Genomic DNA, 19,614 nt, shown 5'->3' with positions numbered 1-19,614 from the left:
GAAAATTATCTTAAAGATGTGTAAGCTTTTTAGAAAACTGAAAGGAAAAAAATTATTGTCTGTGGCCAGACGGTCAATTTGAAAATGAGGAATTTTTACACCACAGACTCCTTGGTATTACAATTTAGATTTTTTTTTTTCCTGACTGAAAGAAAAGGACTTTTTTTTTCCCTTCACCTCTAGGCGGTTCTCTGCTTTCTCCCTGTCATGAAGTTCTCTGGCTTCTCTCCTCTTCCTTGCAGTGCTGGATCACTGTCCTAGCATGGTGATCAGAATAGCTTCTGGGTTACGTGGGCTGTTTTGTGATTACAGAAGACATACTTATTGTACGTTCATCTTTGAACAGTGCATATTGGACTGTTCTTTTTTTTGTTCTTCGACAGTTTATTGTCTCAGCGTTCATTTATGTGAGTATGAGATGAATGAGTTCTTAATGAAGAATGGACTTTTTGTAGCATAACATGCAGCTTTGTTTTTAAGTAAAGCTAAATTTTTCAAAAGCTCTGCAGTTTTTGATTTTGAAGATGCAGAAATAGAAGGTTTCTTTATTCGTTATTTTCTTTATTCTACAACAACAACTTGCTCTGAATTTCATTGTTTCTGGCTGATTATTGATCTGGCTGCTGCTTATTTATGTAGGGAATACATTTTAACAAGGCAAATGTGATACACATTTTAATGTTACTCAATAACAACATTAAAAAAAATAAAGGGTTACTGAAGACTATGTGAAATTACATTCCTGGCCCTGTGGGTTGCTGATTCTGGGTGCATATAATTCTTAATACTGTCAAAAGCAGTTATTAAGGTAACCAAACTGACCAGTAAAAAACTTCCCTGATCAGACTTTTTGGACCATCTATGCATATTTTTGGAGTATGGTTGTAGTGTGATTATGAAAATACTATACATAGGAGTTAGGAAGATAACACTGATCAGAAGAACCTGATGTAGTGTTTAGTATTCATCTTTGATTCTAGTCATAAATAAATATTTGTTTCAAGAGTGAGATGCTTATGACTGACTTTACAGGAACCACTGCTTTCAGCATGAAGCTTCGAGTGCCGGTTCAAATGCCATCATCCCAAACTGCTTCTTTCCAAATGGCAGTAAGTACTTCGAAACTGGATGGATATTTTACTAAGCTTTTGTCCTTATAAATAAGCCTGGAAAAATTTTTCGGTATGAGTTTAGATTCTAATTAAAGAAAAAAAGAAAAGCTTGTTAAGATTTAAATGTTGTAACATCTAAAGATGATATCAACTGAGTAAAATTTGTAGAAATATGTAAGTTCTTAAATTTACCAAAGAGTTTGCAGTCATTACAATAAAGCTTTTCATAATTAGTTCATACAAAACAATCAGAAGCTCCCCAAAAACAAAATACAGGCTAGGAACATTCAGAATCATAGACGTGTATGTCTAGGTGGAAGCATTTTTTTACTCATGCGTGGATGCTGAGAGCTAGATATTTATTTCCTGAGGTGCTGGACTCAGCCACTGCTAGTAGAATTTGAGCTGTTACCCCCAAGATAGGGGAAATATATGTTACAGAGGTACAAACCCCACACAGTTCATCCTGCTAGACCCAGTGGACCTAGCAAGCGGTGCATGGACAATGAAAGAGCATTTCTGAACTTACGTATATGCCAGAGACTCTTTAACTATTACTATCATGTGTGGACCATTTGAACTATATTCCCTGATAGGATTTAACACTGACACATCTTTCTGTGCAGCTACATGGCTGTGTGTAACCAGTTGATATCAATTTCTAATCTATAAAAATGCAGCCATGTGCTCATCAACAACTGTTAGCAGATGCCTAGGGAAGAATAAAGCAGGCAAGGATGTACAGTGCTACCTCAGAATTTGTGCTGAATTTGGCTGTGTTTGAAAAATCTTGGAGAAAAGTAAAGAAAACTCAGAGGCTAATTTTGAGCACACAGTATGTCTTACTTTGTAGTGCCAATAACTAAATTGTTCCGGTATGCTAGGATGTCATACAGGTGGGCTCCAAAAGCACCGTGAGAAATGGTGGCAACTTGAAGGTAAGGACCAGAAGTGCTGAGAATACTACCTTTGAAGAGATCTCTGCCTGCACTTTAAATATATGAAATGTTGGGACCTTGGTAATTTATACTGAATATGCATCCTATATAGAATCAACCATATGTCCAAATACAGAATAGCTTTCCAGAAAAGGAGTGGAAGAGCTGACTTTAAACAGATTTGTTGCCTGTACCACAGGGACTTTGCCATCGTGATGGCTTCTGCTGTGACTCGGTGAATAATGACTAAGCCAATACCTGAGTCACCATTTCAAATGTTTGGTCATTTAGTATTTAAAGCAAAGTGAAGGAAAAGTCAAAAAACATGCAAATAATCAGGAAGTTAAGTTCTAGAAAGGGGAATCTGTGCTTTTGTGATTAACACAAGATGGTGTTTAAGCTTTTGTAGCTTGTTAGTGCCAGAGCTGCTTTTGAACAGCATTAACAAAAAGTTAAAATAAGTTGAATTTATCTTGGCGTATCTGCAACACTGTTAAGTGTGATGTAGAGAAAAGACTAACCTTCTTCTGTTATCCAATTGTGTATGAGTTAAGGAAACTTTTTGCTAAGTTATCTTGTCTGTCAATTTGTATTGAACCATTTGTTACTAGCCTGCTTGTCTGCTGAAGTGTGTGGTTGTTTGTAGGTCCGCAGGGTTAACCATGGGTGTAGTGGCCTGCAACTATAGCGGGCTGTTTTTTACCAGGAAGTCTGTTCTAGCCATGGGTTCACTGGGTGTACAGATTTAGTAAATACAAAAGAAAAATAGAAGTTCACATTTTTACCATCAGGTAACTAGAACTGAAGGCCTTAAAAAAAATTGTTATAGGAACAGAAAAATGAATGTTTATGCTAGCCATATGGGCTTTTTGAAGTATTTTTGAATTTGAGAACAGTATAGAATACTCTAACATGTAATTTGATATAAAAGAAATTAATATGAGAGAGGAATATTACAGATGCCTGGAATATGCCCCCAGAAATTAGCAGTATTTAATTTTAATTACTCTGCCTCTGTTTTTTATTTAATCTTAGTTAATCTTTGGGAATCTTTAATTTATTTATGAGTATACTCCCCCAAAAAACATTCTCAGCATGTGAAGTATTTTTAACAAGAATATACCATATTCAGAAGGAAGACAAAATACAGGTATAGTTATTTTTTTTTAAAAAAATCAGCCAATGTGTATGTGGTGTGTGGTTGGTTTTTTTTGTTTTGTTTTTATTATTTTTTAAAGCAGCATATCCTATTGGTGACTTTGTGTGTGAAATCTGAAGTACCTGTATGTCCAATCCTGAAATTTTGTGCTGCCTGCCTGAAATTTGTTTTCAGAAGTCTGGAAAAAGTTGCAGAAGCTTTAGCCTTTAGTATCTATTCTAGTGAAAGGGTTTCCTTGCTGGGCATTCAGTGAAAGTGAAAACTTTTAGTTGACCTGTGGCTGACAGAGCCCCATGAAGATGCATACATTTTTGTTAATTATTGTGGAAATTGCCTTCCTGCTATGCGCAGGGTCATGTTTCTAATGTCCACCTTTAGTGAGTGATTATATGTAAACTGAGGGATTCATTGTATGATGAATTTATTTACTGCTGTGCTTCTGGATTACTCTATATAGCTTGATTCTGGCCCAGTTCAAATGCTTCCAATGAATCTAAGACTGAGACTGATAGATGCGATATCTCTGAGATACTTGTGAAACTTGTCTGTTTTTTTTTCTTGACCTCGATTCAGAATTTAGAAGATGAAGGCAATTTTTAGGTTCTTAATAGTAGGTGTCCTGGGAATTAAAAGGTATTTGGGAATAAGCTTATTTATGTGTTTTGTTCATTTTATAAGAGCTTTTTAGATAAATCCTATTATTTAAGACTTGATATATCAAAACAACAGTTCTGCCTGACTTTGGTGGCTAAAAAGAAGCACTAGAGAAGTAAAAGAAATGCCTTCACTCCATCTATTTGGAGTCTGTCTTCTGTGTTAAGTACCTTGCTTGTTGTTTAGGTATAAAAAGGGGAGCCTGTTCAGCTTTGCATGTGAATACTCCTTTGATCCAAATCTTCCTTTTATTCTTCCTTGTTATCCAGGGGTATTGGTGTGGAGTAAGATTTGGTTTCAAGCCACTTTCCTTTTGTGAAGTAAGAGATTCTCGCAATGAGTCTTGGTTCCCCTTTTGTTTAGATTTTCTGCTTTATTTGCTGTTGTGTTTATTGTGTTATTTCATAGGAGGTGTTGAATAGCTGCTGTGACATTTTTAAGAAGATATGAAGTGACTCTAACTTGGATTTCTTTTCTGTCTCACTATTATAAAGTCAATTCAGTGGTTGCATGCTATAGTGCTCTTCCATCCTCCCCTTCTGTTGGAAACATGAGTGGATTAATCTGGTCCAAAATTGCTGTATGGAATCTCTTTACTTTAAGTCAAAAAGGTCAGTGCAAGTCTGTGAATCATTTTATGAAAATACTGGATTGAGTTTCAGACCTCAAGTCCCTGCTGATGTATTAATCCTTCGTGGTATTGGCAGGGGAGAAAGAGTGGACCTTTCTTTAGCTGCATAAATACAAGAAGTGTCAACTCCAGATGCTTTAAGAGAGAGACACCAGACAAGCTTCGAGTACAATTACAGAAGGACAAAGTGGAAGAGACCCATGGGACTTCTATGTGTATTGAATTTCATTTAGCCTTTTGGTCACACTAGCAGAGAAAAAAAGCTATAGGAATCTTCAAAGTGTATATGTTCATGTTCTTTGGGGTATAAATATGTAGGATTTTTTTTGTGTGTGTGTGTGTGTGTGCATGCGCACTGTGTTTTTTAGGGAATGGTATTGGTAGAGGATACTCAAACTGAAAGAATTAAATGTACATGTCTTCCAGTGCCAATAGCACGTGGAAGACAAGCTGGGAAACATCCATGCAGGGAGAGCCCTGGTGTTCAAATCACACTAACAGGGGAGGGGACCAGCAAGGGGACATGCACCTCAGTGTTGTCCTGCCATGAGTGGGATGGAGGTAGGGGAGAGAATTTTGGTTTTTCACTTTATCTTTCTCTGCAGACTGTTAATGCCTGCAGATGTGTCCAATCTTCCTTTACCAACAGAAAGCTTTCAGTGATTCTTTATAATATTAAATTATTTAAAATGAAAGAATAAAAGCTTCTTCAAGAAGCATAGTGGGATCTTATTCAAGTCCCTTGACTATTCCATTTGAGGTGACTCAATGTTTCACTTGAGACTGGCCACATAGGAGAATTCTGAGTTTTAATTTTGTTTCCACTGTTGCCAATAGCAATGAACTTAGGGGGAAAAAAAAAGCGAGGGGGAGGGGAGAATCAGACCACAAAATAATGACATAAAAAACCTCTTCTTATTTAACAAAAAAAGTGGTTTAGATTCTTTATTTGTTGGGCTTGGATGTTTTATTGTGAATCCTTCTCTCCCCTCCGAAAAAATTGTGCTTCTGTTGTCATCCGTGTTTCTAGTTCTACTGACCATGGAGAAAAGCTTGCAAACACCTTCTTTTCTTACGTGAGGTAATCACTTAAGTTTGGCCTCTGTGGTTTTAAGAAAACGCCAAGTATTGAGAAGTTCACAATGAAGTTGTAGGAGCTGGCAGTAGCGTCTGGTTTCTTTAACTAACTCATCTGTTGGCAGTGATTGAACTAAAAGTTTGGCCTTTCCTTGACTTGTCCTCTTAGATGACTAATTGTTACTTTAAGCTCAGCATCAAGATTTAGAAAAACAAAACAAAACAAAGAAATGGTCAGAATGTTCCTTTCAGTTACCCTAAGCCCTCCATACCTTCCTCAGTCACTGTAGACAAGGTTACTCCTGCACTTGTTATATGCATGGGTCAGAGGTCCAAGCTAAAGTTAAAAGGCCACAAATACCAACGTAGTCCAGAGGTTCTTTAAGCCCGGTGTCTGATGGCCGGTGGCCTTGAGTACAGAACAGTCTTAAGCTGATGCTTTTGTAGCCTCCACTGTTCTGCATTTTGAGGAATTAATCAGTCCTCAAAGAGGGTGGTTTTCTGCTTAATGGTATTCAGTGGATCTTCCTCCATTAACATGTTCAGTAGTTTTCTTGAGCAAATGTGAAATTTCACATTCACAACGAGCTGCAGCAGATTTCCTCAGCATAGTTGCATCTTGCATGAGGAAATGCTTTGCTGAGGCTTGCATTCACCAGTATCCTTTGATGCTGTCAGTGCTTGCATTATAAAATAAGTTAAGTTTCCTATTCTTCTTTTCTGTGGTTATCAGCATTTTATAAATAGAGGTTTTCAGAAAATATCTTTCTCACTTAAGCTTCCATCCATTCAAAACAGACTAACTCTTGTAACTAATAGCGTTGAAAGTTGTTTCACAACTGTAGAGTCTATGAAAACATATTTTCTGTGTTGTAGTTCTGTGGACTTTTGTCACTTCTGCATAACTTTTAAAAATTACCTGACAGACCATAAAATGGATTTTGGCTATATGGGTAAACTACTGGGACGTGACACAAAGAGTTTTAGGAAGGAAAGCTGGCTTTTGCTTGTTTTGAATTACAGTGGATGGCTTCTCAATCAATTATTAATGGTTTCCATCTGAGATTTTTTTTTTTTTTTTTTAATCTTAGTAAGGAAACAAAAATATTCAGCAAAAATCTTCTTGGATTCATGATGTTTTCCTCTTGAACTTTAGGATACCATTACAGATGCTTGTGATTATACTCTCTGCAAAATAATTGTCAGGCAAAACTTATCTGTTTTCCAAGTCCTACAGAACAACAGATGTGGAATTAAGTTTCAAACGACGTATTCTTAATCACTTACATGTGGACACAGAGAAGAACTAGAACTCAGTGGGAACTGACTGGATACTTTGTAAGTGGAGCACAGTGGAGACTTTGCATTTTTCTTGTGCTTCATTCTCTGAACAAGCCTTTGAAAACAGTGCTAATAAATGAACAAGAAAAGGGTGTGTTTCTGTTTCATATACTTAACTGCTTTTCAAAAGCTAAAACCTCTGGGAACCACTTCAGTTGAGCTGGGGAATATTACATGTCTGTATATGTGCAATATATATGAATATGAGAGAGATTGTGTGTATATGTATAATTTTCTTCCATTATTCAAAAAGTTTTTAACGGTCTAAAGGATATTGGGGAGTAAAGTAGCTCCATATCATCTTTACACTTTCAAAGGCAATGATTTAAACCAGCCAGCTGTTCCTGTAAGAGATTTTGAGTCAATGTTTGGTTGCTGGAATACCATAAGAAAGCAATTATCTAAGAAAATTTATTCTTGTTGCATTCTAAAACTCAAACTTCCTTGGAAAAAATCCTTTAAAAATATAGTAAATACAAATACATCAGAAAATTGTAGGTATTGCAGAGAAAGAGTTAGTTCTTAGGGACGATGGAGCTTACAGCTTCAGACTTTACAGAATTACGGTTTTGAATCAGTGCACTGAACAGTCAGTGAGACCTAAGGAATTGCCTGATTCTTGTACTTGGAATGAATTGGTTCATAAATGATAAGAAAGCTCATAGAAACTGGGTTATTCATGATTTTTTCCCAGTATGTTTGCCTTCTCTCCTATATGTATAGGTCTTGAAAAAGACTGACTATCAGTAGGAATTTGCATTTTCAGTTGATGCAGAACTGGAACTGTTACTAAAACATGTAGAGGAATACTTAAAAGATTATTTGCAAATATTGGATTACCTGTAACGTGGAAATAATTTGCTGCCTTCAACCTGAAAAAAGGGGGGGGAATATCAAAATTTGCTGCTACTATAAATTTTGACAAAGAAAAACTTGATTAAACAGATAAGATTATACCTTGTTTCAGGGTTCAGTAGTGAAATCTAGAAGTTTTTAAATTAGCATTATCATATTATGTTGAAGGCTTAAGAGAGCTGTGAATTCATCTGCAGAAAGTTTTTTGGGGGAAAGCAATAGAGTTGGCCCAAAAACCTAAAGTGGATCATGAGAAGAGCAGTTGTGATGCATCTTTGCAGCCTTCCAAGAAGTAGGAGTGTGGGAGTATTTATACCCTCCATCTCACCGCCTTGTTGGCTGTCCCTTAACTGTTCACATTGCACATGCGTTATTGCTTGTATTCTGTTAGCAAGAAGATGGCCAATGTCTGGTAAAATCTTCACTGCTAATAAAATAGCACAAAACCATGATCTGAGAGATTCAGAGAACAAAACGAACTTTCAGAAGTGGTTGTTATGTGTTTGAAAGAAGTGTTGCCTCTTGGTTTGTTACAGAGGCCAGTTTTCTGTAAGGGTTATAGTAAAGTTCCTGTGTTCTTACAGAATCTTTTATACAGATACATTAAGGCTTGTGCTCTGTGAAGTGACCATTTGTTTCCCTTTAATCTTTGTTTGTAGGGAGGCCTGTCTGACTTTCATTTTTCATGTTTTGTTTCAAAATAAATGTTTGTATGGATATTACTTTGTTTATACAGTTCACAAAAAAAAGGAGAGCTAATAATATTCAGAATAAACAGCTTTATACCACCATGTCTTGTTTTTTAGGCTCTCTCTAGAATGCTGTAAATGTCTATCTCATGTTCTTTAAAAATAATTTTATGAATGTAGCTGATGTAGATAATTTCTGTGTGATCAAGATTTTTAATAAAAGCAGTTGTCTGCTGCTTTTAGTGAGCAAAATCGTGGGGGTATATCTAGTTGTTTTGTAACCTAATGGGTTTTGTAATGCTCAGAGGAGAAACTACATTTTTGATGCTTAATGCTTTGATACAATTTTAAATTGATTTACAACATCATGTCGTCTTTTTAACAGTGGGGTTTTGGGTGGCTTTGCAGTATTAAATACATACTTTGAGAGCTGATTGAAGGATACATGAGCATATTCTCATAAATACAAAGAAATTTGAATGAGAAAGGCCTTGTTAGTGAGTTTGTTCCTTTGGTATTACAGGTAATGAGGTCCTTTTATGATATTGTCAACCTCTAACTTAAAAGTAGTTAGGTTTCCTGCTTAACTTTTATTATTCAAAAGCTGTTGCAGAATCTTGGTCTTTCAGAGTGTTTGGAAATTAGCTTTTAACCTGAAACTTAAACTTATTCACAGTCAGTTTACATCTGTTTGTTCCTGTGCCAACATTGGCTTTTAAGTTAAGTGTCTCTTCTTCCTCATTGCTATTTCTTCACCTACAGTAATTGTAGGAAAAAATGTATCTCCTTTTTATGATCATCCCTTTGTTAGTCTAAAGGAGAGAAAAATCTCTTGTGTTTTATCAGCCTTCCTTTCCCTTGATCAGGCCAGTGATCCTTCTCTGTGTCTAATCCAACTTAAATGTCCCGCCATACCAGATATGGATAATAATTCTGTGCAGCGTTCATGGTAAGACAGTTAAGCAACTGATTAATACTTCCCTCTGGGCAGCTGATAACTTTTTTGATGTATTCTAAAATTACACTGGCATTCTTCACCCTCATACCTACAGGTTTTAGCAGACCTGAGATCAGCCATGAGATGTTTCTAAAGATCCTGTTCTTCTCAAAATAACATGTGCGTATTAGATAGGCATTCTCCATGAGTTTGAAGTACTATTAAACGTCAAAAATGTCTCAGTCTAGTGGAGAATAGGACCTGAATTGTAAGTAACATTTTTTTCTAATTCATTACTTTCATCAAAACCTCTTTACCTAAAAAAAATACTCATTGAGGAAGTACCATGGGCATTATATAACTTTTAACTTGTATTGGCTGTATATTATATGAACTGATTCCTATCTCAGTCTCTCAATTGAAAAACAGTAGGAATGCAAAGAATATTCATTCACTCCCACAGGTATTGATAAAAGTAAAGGGAGAAGACATCACAGATCTTATGATTATCATAAACTTTCTTGCACATTCAATACCTTTGGGAATGTAAAGGTCAGTCAGTGAAAGACCACATGCAAGCTGGGAAGGCCAAGCATCCATATTCAAGGAACACATATCTGCATATGATTTATATTCCGTTATTTGTAGTTAGAATCACAGAATAATACAAGTCAGAAGGGGCTGCTCTAGATCGGCTGTCCCTATGCCCTTGCTCAGAGCAGGGCCAGCTTGGATCTGATTGCTCAGTGTCTTGTCCAGCTGAGTTAAAAATATTTCTTGGGCTGAACCTATAAACTTTAAAAGCTCCTGTGGTCTGACAACTTCACCCCAGCTGGGAAAGAGGGTAAAAAGGCTGGGTAACCCTCCCTCTGCCCCATGTAAATGGAGTGCGAGCCTGTGATTTGAGTCCAAAACTGGCCTATGACATTCTAGTTCAGCCTTTCAGGTGCCTTTGTATAGGAAATGGTAAAGATAACAATATATGTCTTTTTTTTTTTTTAAGAATTAATTTATAATAACCTTGGAAAGGAAAGGAAAGGAAAAGTGGAGACGGATCTCACTCTCTCTCCTTTCTCTTTTCCTTCCCTCCTTCCCAAATCTGGGTCTTTAGATGGAATTCTTCTGTTCATGTGCATGCATGTACATCGAGGCAGTCTTTCACAATAGAGGATCTTATTTTGAGCAGTAAAAGAAGTAGAAATCTAGGAATATAAAATGTTAACACTACGAACTCATAACTTGCAAACAAGCTATTTCTCAATTATACACATCTTGACCAGATGAAATACTCTAGTAAATGTACTTTAAAGAATAAGTAGAACTTCTTACAAAGTGTGCTGTGACAGTCTTCAAACAGGACTATTACCAACTTCAGGAAAAGCTAGTGAGTATGAACCAATAAAACCCAATGGTGCTATTTGTTGTATGACCAGGACAGAGTGATTTTCTGAAAAGAATTGGCTCCAGAGTAAGCCTGAAATGACAAAAATTAAAAAGTAAAGAAAAGCTGCTTTGTGGTGAGTGAAGCCACAGTTAACGTAGTTCTTCGTTGCTGTTGAATTCCCAGTGTCCCCGGGGCTAGCTATTTCTTCCATCTGCAAGTGGAGTATAATTTTTAACTCTTACTGAACAGCGGCTCCCTCATTTCCTGTTCCCGGTGTTCGCATCAAAGATGCTCGCGCTGGAGGAGCCAGTTGGATGGACTGCGGTAGCTTAGGGCTTTTTTGCAGAATGTTGTAGAAACTGCAAGTTGTTCTCTCGAGCTGGAAAACTGGGCTCAACCCTTACTTGAGTAAGGGATTTTATTTCCGTGACAAGATTTCCATGAACACTCAAGGAAGGAAAGCACATGAAATTTGTTCAAAATGTCTTTTATATTTAATTTTTATTTGTATTTTGTTCAGGTTGTGTTTTTTCTTGTTTTTGTTGTTGTTTTTGTTTGGTTGGTTTTTTTACAAGACTGAAAATTGGGTCTGAGCCACAAGCTGGAGAACAGTTGAAAATAAACACATTGATATGTTCTAAGGGTATCTTTTAGCTTTAAATTAAGGTTTGAGTGTGTAAGTCTGCTCATAGGATTGTTCAGCTACACGAGTTTTTGTAGAAGGAACTGTGCTTTTGTGTCACATTGAATGGCCTAAATACTAGATTTTGTGACTTAGCAAAATCATTATATGAATCACAGAAGGGCTTCGTGTTTAAAAAGAAGCTTTTCATTGGTGGAAGACTTGAAAGAACTGTGCTAACTAGTAGTATCTATAATTGCTTTAATTTTATAAGCTACTTTTTATGTATATTTGTCACTGTATCTGTGGAGATGGAAGCTGTGAGGAAGGCATGGAAATGAGTCCAAAACAGAGCATACGCTTATAACAAACAATGTTTGTCCTGAGACCATAGAGGAGTTTGAAAATGTATTTTAAGGGATGTAGCACCTTTTTCATGGCATGGTAAGTTATTCCCTAGGTGTATGTTTGGTTGCTCTGTTAGATGTCTTAAAGAGAAAGTTGGATGTTAAAATTATTTTACATTTCTTTGCTGGTGGGGCGAAAGACTGTGCTTAAGAGAGCATCTTCTTTAGGGCCAAACCACAAACAAAGCAGACTGGAAGAATCCTTTGTGGTACAAGAGTACTAAAAAACACAGGGATTTTCTAAGGGAATTTGGGAACTTTAGTGATGGTTTCATTGATTTATGATAGTCAGAGCTTGCATCACTATGACAATATTCTGAATAAAACTTTGGCTTAAAAAACAAATGTTGGATTGGAGTAGAGGAAAAATAGTGTGTGTGTGTGTTTTTACTGCTGCTCGTAGGAGCTCACTTGCCTCCGCTGCGTCATCCCCATCTGGAAAACGCGTATATGGCTCAAGGAGCAAGTTATGAATGTGAACTTGTTCAATATTTTTACATAGCCTTGCAAATGAGCAGTGCATGTCCTTTTATCCTCCCATTTAATGCTAATGGCAAAAGTTCCCACTGATTTCAGTGAGTGTGGGACTGGACTCATTAATGTTTCATATTTATTAATTTCCAATCAAGTTTTTAACATAAAATAAACACTGTAAGATAATATTCATTTAGAGAATAACTTTGCTAAAAATATATTTGCGTATCTCTCACTTTAGTTAATGCTGGCTTATTTGTTAAAGAAATGCAATAATTTGACTCACTGATCACTCAGGTGCTCGTTGAATTAGGTAACAGGCTAAGGGACCTTTCTCACTCGCAGTGTATTTCTGTTAATGTCTCTATATTTATTCTGTTTAGATCTGTGGGAATTACTAGGATTATAAAAATATAATATTTAGTTTAAACATTTTAATGATGTGTAAAACTAGGCTGTGCCACTTTCTTGGGCAAGGTGGTGTGGTGGGAAAACAGGAATTAAGACTGGGGATCAGCAGTGTATTAGAAGTACATCTGGCTTTTATTAGGTGTAAACTTCAGATCAGGTGCATTTGTGTGAAATATTTTCAGCAGTATAAAAAGTGAGAACTTTTTTTCTTTTCTCATTGAAACAGCTTGCAAGTTGTAATGTTGCTCTATATAGTATGCCAATTTGAATTTGCTTTGAATTGCATAAATAGATAGGTACTATGATCTTCTAGTTTGAGTAGATGAAGTAGATAGTAATGGAGAAAACAAAACTTGAATCTTTTTTTTCCCCTCTGTCTGTGAGAGAGAATAATTAGCTTGGGACGAAATATTAAAAAAATGCTGTCCATCTTGAGGTGTTAGTGTTTTCTGTGTTGCTTAGCATTGTAATTAATTTATAATTTTTTTAACCTGCTAGCAATATGTGCCTTAAAGTACTTTTCCCTTCTTGTTTTGCTGTTATTTCTGAAGCTAGCCTTAATGACGTCTATTAAATAGGGTCTTTTTTAATTTTATACTGTTCTGCATTGATAGCAAAAGACAAAGAACCCATTGACTGAATTATTTCTATTCATAGTGACATAATTGGTCATACAAACATTCTTGAAGTAAGTAAATATTTCCTTGATTTGGATACTTACTGTTGTAGAATACATATAAGTATTGCACAGTGGTATATCTGAAGAAAAAGCTACTTGAAAGAGATGTTTTAAGATACAGCGGGTATATCTGTATTCTTTTTTCATTTTTCCTTAGGAGCCTAAGTATATGTGATTCCTGTTGTCTAAAAGGTCAGTATACGTGACAAAGGGATGTTATCAAAATGCAGGAATGTTATCAAAATGTCTGTGTTGTGTTAATAATAGTGTATAGCTTATTTGCTTTTCCTGTTGACTGTAAATAAAAATATTAAATCCCCAATTCTGCCTGGTATAGAATATAGAAGACTCTTCCTGAATTATACTAAGATATTTCCTCTCTTCGCAAATGAGGAAGTACCTAAAAATTAAGAATGTCATGTTTTCTTTGGAGGAGGGGGAGAAGGAATGCCAGAGCAAAATTTATAACTGGTTTAGTAGGAAGGAAGAAATAGATTTTTCTTCTTTCTTTCTTTCCTTTTTTTTTTTTTTTTTTGGCCAACTTTTGTAGAAATCAGTATGAGCTATTGAGAAATTTATATGAAAGAGATCTTGAGAGAAAAAGTGACTACACAAATGTTTTTTTAATTCTGATGTGCTTGGGAGTATTGGTTTAGTTTTAGCCATCTAGGGTATAGAGGAAAGTGTGTGGTTAGGGGGAGAGTGGAAAACATGAGGTTTCTTGTTAGTTTTGTCACAGATGTTTTAGACAAAAAATCTATTTTTCTTTTTAATATGATGCTTGCTCTCCTATTTTTCTTGGTATTTGTTGTGTTTAGGTGAGGAAAATAATGGATGTGCTTTTGGCGGATGGATAGAGGCATGCCAAAAAGTTCTTTTGTCTTGACAGGCTGATCCTATCTTATCCTGCCCATATCAGTTTATTTTCTGTAGGAGCCAAGACTCTATGTAAGATAATTTGTCTAAAAGCATCACTTAATTCTAAATGTCTGAGCAATCCATTGATTTTTTGCATATTTAAAATTGATCTTTTAGATAAATGCTTGAGCAGATCAGTTTTAGAAAAGGTCTTTTTTTTTTTTTTTTATGACAGGTAGTTAGTCTCTGCCTCTCTGAGCATTGCTGTGTTTCCGTTGTCATGTATGTTAGCTGCTTTAGAAACAGAAGGGAGAAGTGGAGAAGTTGGATCAAAGCTGCTTGATCCAGTCCCCTTGATCCTCTTCCCCCCCCCCCCCCCGCCCAATGGAATATGCTATATGCCTGGAATTCAAAGGCAATTTGAGGATTTGCTTGACTTTCTAGTACCTCCAGTATGTTTTCCTCTGTCTGTTCTCAGCAGCATTCTTAAATAAGAATCCCACACCGATTTTTCCTTTGTGAAACCATATTCTCAAAAAATCAATTTATACCTCTGTATTAGATCCTGCTGATTTACTGGATCATTTTATTCTTGTAGAAAAAGGGAGGTTCTCTGTATGTCCTGTCCTGATCTATGGGTAAAAATGAAGTTTCTCTTGTAGGAAAATCAGTGGTTCAGAATCACAGAATCATTTTGGTTGGAGGGGACCTCAGCAGGTCTCTAGTCCAACCTCCTGTTCAAAGCAAGGTCAATACTGAAATTAAACCAGCTTGCTCAACCCTTTGGTTGTTTCATAGCTTTTCTGGGCAAGCTGTTCCATTACTTAATTATTCTTATAGTGAAGAATTTTTTCATATATCCAGTGTGAACTTTCCCTGTTTAAATTTATGACTACTGTCTCTTTCTCCCACTATGTACCTCAGAAGATGGACCCAGGCTCTTTACTTGCTAATGTCCTCTTAGGTGTATGGAGGCTGCTGATTTTCTTCCCCCAGGTCCTCCCATCTCCAGGTCAAATCAGTCCATCTTTATAGGGCATGTCCTCCATCTTGGTGGCCTCATGACGTAGGGCATGTCTCTGACCATTTTGGTGGCCCTCCTCTGGACTCGCTCAGTTTTATCAACGCTTTTCTTGTCCTAGGAGGCCAAAATTGGACATGGTATTCCAGATGCAGTGTAAGGAGTGTTGGACAAAGAGGAACAATCAGATATGTACAGGCAAAGCTCCTGTTAATGTAGCCCAGGATATTCTTGGCCTTTCTTGCTGCCAGAGCATGCTGCTGACTCGTGTTTAGCCGAGTGTCCATCAGGATCTCCAGCTCCATTTCAGCAGAGCTACTCCCCAGGTAGTCAGTCCTCAGCTTGTACAAGGAGCTAGTCTGTCCCAGGTACAGGAATCTGTGTTTTTCCTTGCTGAATTTTGGGAAAGTGCATATGCGGAGAAAAGGTTTGGGAGGTATATTCCGTAAGCTTGTAGAGTTGAACATGCTATCATAGTTTTGTTTTTTTATTCCACCATTTTCGAAACTTCTTCCTGAATTACACCAAAATTAAAAATGCTGTTACAATTTGGAATGAAATGTACAAATCACTTTAAATATAGTTTCAAATTTTGACATACGTTATTAATAGAATAGAGGAAAAGGAAAAAGATGCAATTTTAAGTATGCTTAGTGGTTTATGCATTACTCTTTCGCACATGCTTATTTTTCTTAGTTTCTTAGTAGTTTGGAGTGAAGTTCAGAATGTTGCATTTCTAACAAAGCAGAAATGTTGTGATAGTGGAATGTTACCTATATGCATATAACCTTTTACAAGCAGAGTTCTAGTATTTCAGCCACTAATACCTATCATACATAGTGTTTTAATGTTTTTGGCTCTATACGCTTCTTACATTTTACGTCAATTATTTTTCTAGGTGTTGCCAGAGTTCTGAAGTGGTTGACCTAAGTGGTTGATCTAAAGACTTGGAACGTAGGTGAGTAAAACAAATTCACATTACTTTAGCTGATGTTTCTGCATGCTGTCTGACTCTAAACTTTAGACTGCTGTTTCAGAGATGGAAGATGTGCAGCAGATCATTCCTCTTGAATATTTTTTTTCTTAGACTAATTTTCTATCCAGAGCATTAACCTCGTTTAAAGCAGAAATTTTAGGAAGGTGAAGAAGATGTGATCTCAGTGATTGCTTTTGATAAGTGAAACTTCTTGCCCACCCTTGAATTAGAAAATACTGAACTTGAACAACTGAACTTGAAATACTTCAAGCAGAAAAACTTAATCTATATTTTTAAAGTAGTAACACACTATGACCTGTTGTATTTAATAAGTGAAGCCTGAATACAGATTTCTCAGAACTGTGACAGTACATACATTAAATAATTATAAAATCAAATATGATTCCAAACTATGTGGAAACCTAGGATGAGTTAATAAATTACTGAAAGCTGATTTTTTCTTCTTTCTTTCAACCCCCAAGTTTATTTCTATGGTTCTTATTTCTCTCTGCAAATCATGGTGTCTTTTGTAAAGACAGATCATCTTGTTGATCCCCTGTGCCCTGCTCATTGCTGTTCGTTTGCATCCTACGTGCCAATTATGTATTTATGTGACTAAAGAAGAATGCAGGGAGAGGATAAGGAACAACTTTTAAAATGCCAAATACTGTTTCAAGTGAACTTTCTGTAGTGGTGCAGTTTATGATGTTTACACTAGTTCAGATAGCACTCTAGAGTAAATGTTACAGGTTTTTGACAACATTGAATATATTCAGTTGTCTAGGAAATTTTTGGTCATGGGGACAGATCCAGACAGATCCAAACAACATTCAAGTTCCCATTGAAAAATCCGTGTTTTGCTCTTGCCTGAAGTGTTAGACTTAAGAGGAGCTGCATTTAAACTTCAGGACCCTGAAGAACTATGCCAGAAAGAACTCAAACCACACTGTATCTTATCAGCTAGTCTCATTCTCACTTAAATACTCATGTGTGTATGGATCTGTGTGGCTTTCTCTACCTATGTGATAGTGTGACACACTTGCTCTGTGCAAGTTAAGTGTTCCACACCACACAAGTGCTCCATCAGGTCGAAATCGATGTGTTAACCTGAAAGGTACCACTCCACTGTATTGATTAGGTGGTTCTACAAAAAGCTCTAACAATTAGAAAGATTCTTTCTAAGTGTATGAGGGAGAATTCTGGTCTGTGCCTCTTTATGCATGGACTCTGGTGATAACTGGCCAGGTGACCATAGGCCCAGTACTCAAAAGTCACGTGTCCTAAAATTCTGAAAATAAAATCTATCCTTCTGTCATACTATACATACCTATATGTTCAGGGAAATTTAAAGAAAATATACATGGAATTTTTAAAAAAACTCCCAAGAAACTTGCTTATGACTGCTGCTAATTGGTGACTCAAATGTGTTTAAAAGTAATCTTATAAATAACTTACTAGCTCATGTGAAGCAACTTCTAATACCTTACTGACATTTAGCTGCATGATTTTGAACTGAAATCATTTCCTCCTTTACAGAGTGCTGATACTTGTTATTTTATGGTTAATATGGTGACCCTTCTGGTGGGATGCTCTGACACGGGGTTCTGATTCATCAAAGAATTTGAGGATGTACTTAAGGGCTGTTGAAATACAGTTAAAATGCTATTTATATAGAAACTAAGGAAGTGCTTGAGAGTTTTATTGAATAAGGGAAAAGCTGAAGCACCACCTTTCATTAAATTGGAACCTTGCTCATGTTATGGGTTACCAAGATGCTGTACAACACTTTCACAGCTCTTGTTAGGAATGAAAACTGAATTATGTGTACTTTATGGTACTCTGGCCATGATACATCATAGGCAATTTGTACAGCTTTATGCAACAACGAATATAAGGATTCAATCATTTGATGCTCTTTAAGGAGCTGCTAGTTGAGAATTAAAGAGAGTTCTTAATAATTTAAACTTGCTTCTTGGATACTCTTACAGATTAAGCATGAGTTATTTTACAGTAACATGTCTTTGACCAGTTAAGATGGGAATCCTGTAATGCTTAGCAACATAACAAATACGCTAGCACGTACATAAAGAATGTGAAGCTAACTTAAACAAAGACTCAAGCAACTGTGAGCAGATTGCACAGCTAATAAGGTTAGCTCTGTGCAGATCTAACATGTTGAAAAAAATCTGAAATTGTAACTTTTTTCATAACTAAGTATGTAAACAGCATAGTTTCCAGATCTGCTACTGAGCCTAGCTGTCTGGATTTTCTTCATAGGCATTATGAAAGTTGTCTTGCGGACATGCTTGAAAATAGGAAAACGTTTAACAATTTTTCACTTCAGTTGCAATTCTTTGAAAGTATTCCTAATAAAATTGTAACTGGAAGAGACAAAAATTTAAAGTACAAAATTACTTTCTGATATTGTTCTTTTGATATGCTATTGTTAACTGTGACTTTTGGAACAAGTATTCTACTTCTCTGGGAATATTTTCATCAATGAATTATAGGATCAGCAACTCTCATCTTGCAATAAATGATTATTTAATTATTTGTTGGTAATAAGTTAATGCAGTCTTGTAGGAAGTCTCTTCTATACAGTGACAGCAAGGTACCTCAGGACTTGCTTTCACTTCTGGCAAAGCTGATGGGAAATTCTTGTCTTGATACCAGTGGTGACGGATCACACTATTTGGGAGTAACTCTGAAAACAGCAAACACATGCATGAAAGACCTTGAAATTGAATTAGGCAATGATCACCAGTTATTATTTGTAAAATTAAAATAATATTCATCAAGCATTGGTCAGTGTAGAGGAACTAAGGTCCTTCCTGGTCCCTCACATCACAACTGACAGTAATCCACGCCGCATTTCAGTGCTGCAGGAAGAGTCAGGTGCTGCTCTAGACATTGGTCTTGAACACCTGTGAAAGGCAGCAGGCTCAACTGTAGTTGAGGAATGTCTGCCTGGGAACTTGAATGGATAATAAAGAGCCTGGTCCCTGAAGATTTGGAGGTCTGATTCCCTCTTCTCATAGCTGAGATTTTACCAGCCACTTGCTAATATTTTTGCCACAAGCTGATGCATGCCTGTGGTTCTTGGACCATGGGCTCTTCACAGCTCAGCTGCTCTGAAACCATCCAGGTGATATGAGGTACTCTGCTAAGTTACATGTGACAATAACCATGGCAAGAGATTCTGCAGATTCTGCCCAGCCGGTCTGGTTTTTCAGGTGAAAACACATACCTCCCTTTTCTACTTAAGATATCAGTTGGGATTGGAGGATGAGGGTTGTACTTCTGGCCTTGGAAACAACTGGGAAAAACCAAGGTGAAGGAAAGCAAGTAAAATGTCTTTCTGAAGCTCTTTGTTTATGTCCTGACAGCCA

The 19,614-nt window shown here is 36.5% G+C and overlaps 1 protein-coding gene across 5 annotated transcripts in view; it reads left to right on the top strand.

Annotated features, from left to right (window-relative positions):
* Positions 1–19,614, top strand: part of LHFPL2 (LHFPL tetraspan subfamily member 2) — a 127,498-nt gene that overhangs the window by 44,856 nt on the left and 63,028 nt on the right. For 3 of the 5 annotated variants that reach the window (XR_009961240.1, XM_062600320.1, XM_062600314.1), the window contains exons 1-2: positions 13,526–13,562; positions 16,148–16,207. The gene's annotated coding sequence lies outside the window, so the exon portion shown is untranslated. Of the gene's footprint in view, positions 1–13,525; positions 13,563–16,147; positions 16,208–19,614 lie in introns of those variants that run through there. The other 2 variants (XM_062600316.1, XM_062600317.1) reach the window with 1 other exon arrangement.

The sequence above is a fragment of the Rhea pennata genome, chromosome Z (genome assembly GCF_028389875.1).
Source record: "Rhea pennata isolate bPtePen1 chromosome Z, bPtePen1.pri, whole genome shotgun sequence".
Lineage (NCBI taxonomy): Eukaryota > Metazoa > Chordata > Aves > Rheiformes > Rheidae > Rhea > Rhea pennata.
This window is presented reverse-complemented; position numbering and strand designations above follow the sequence as displayed.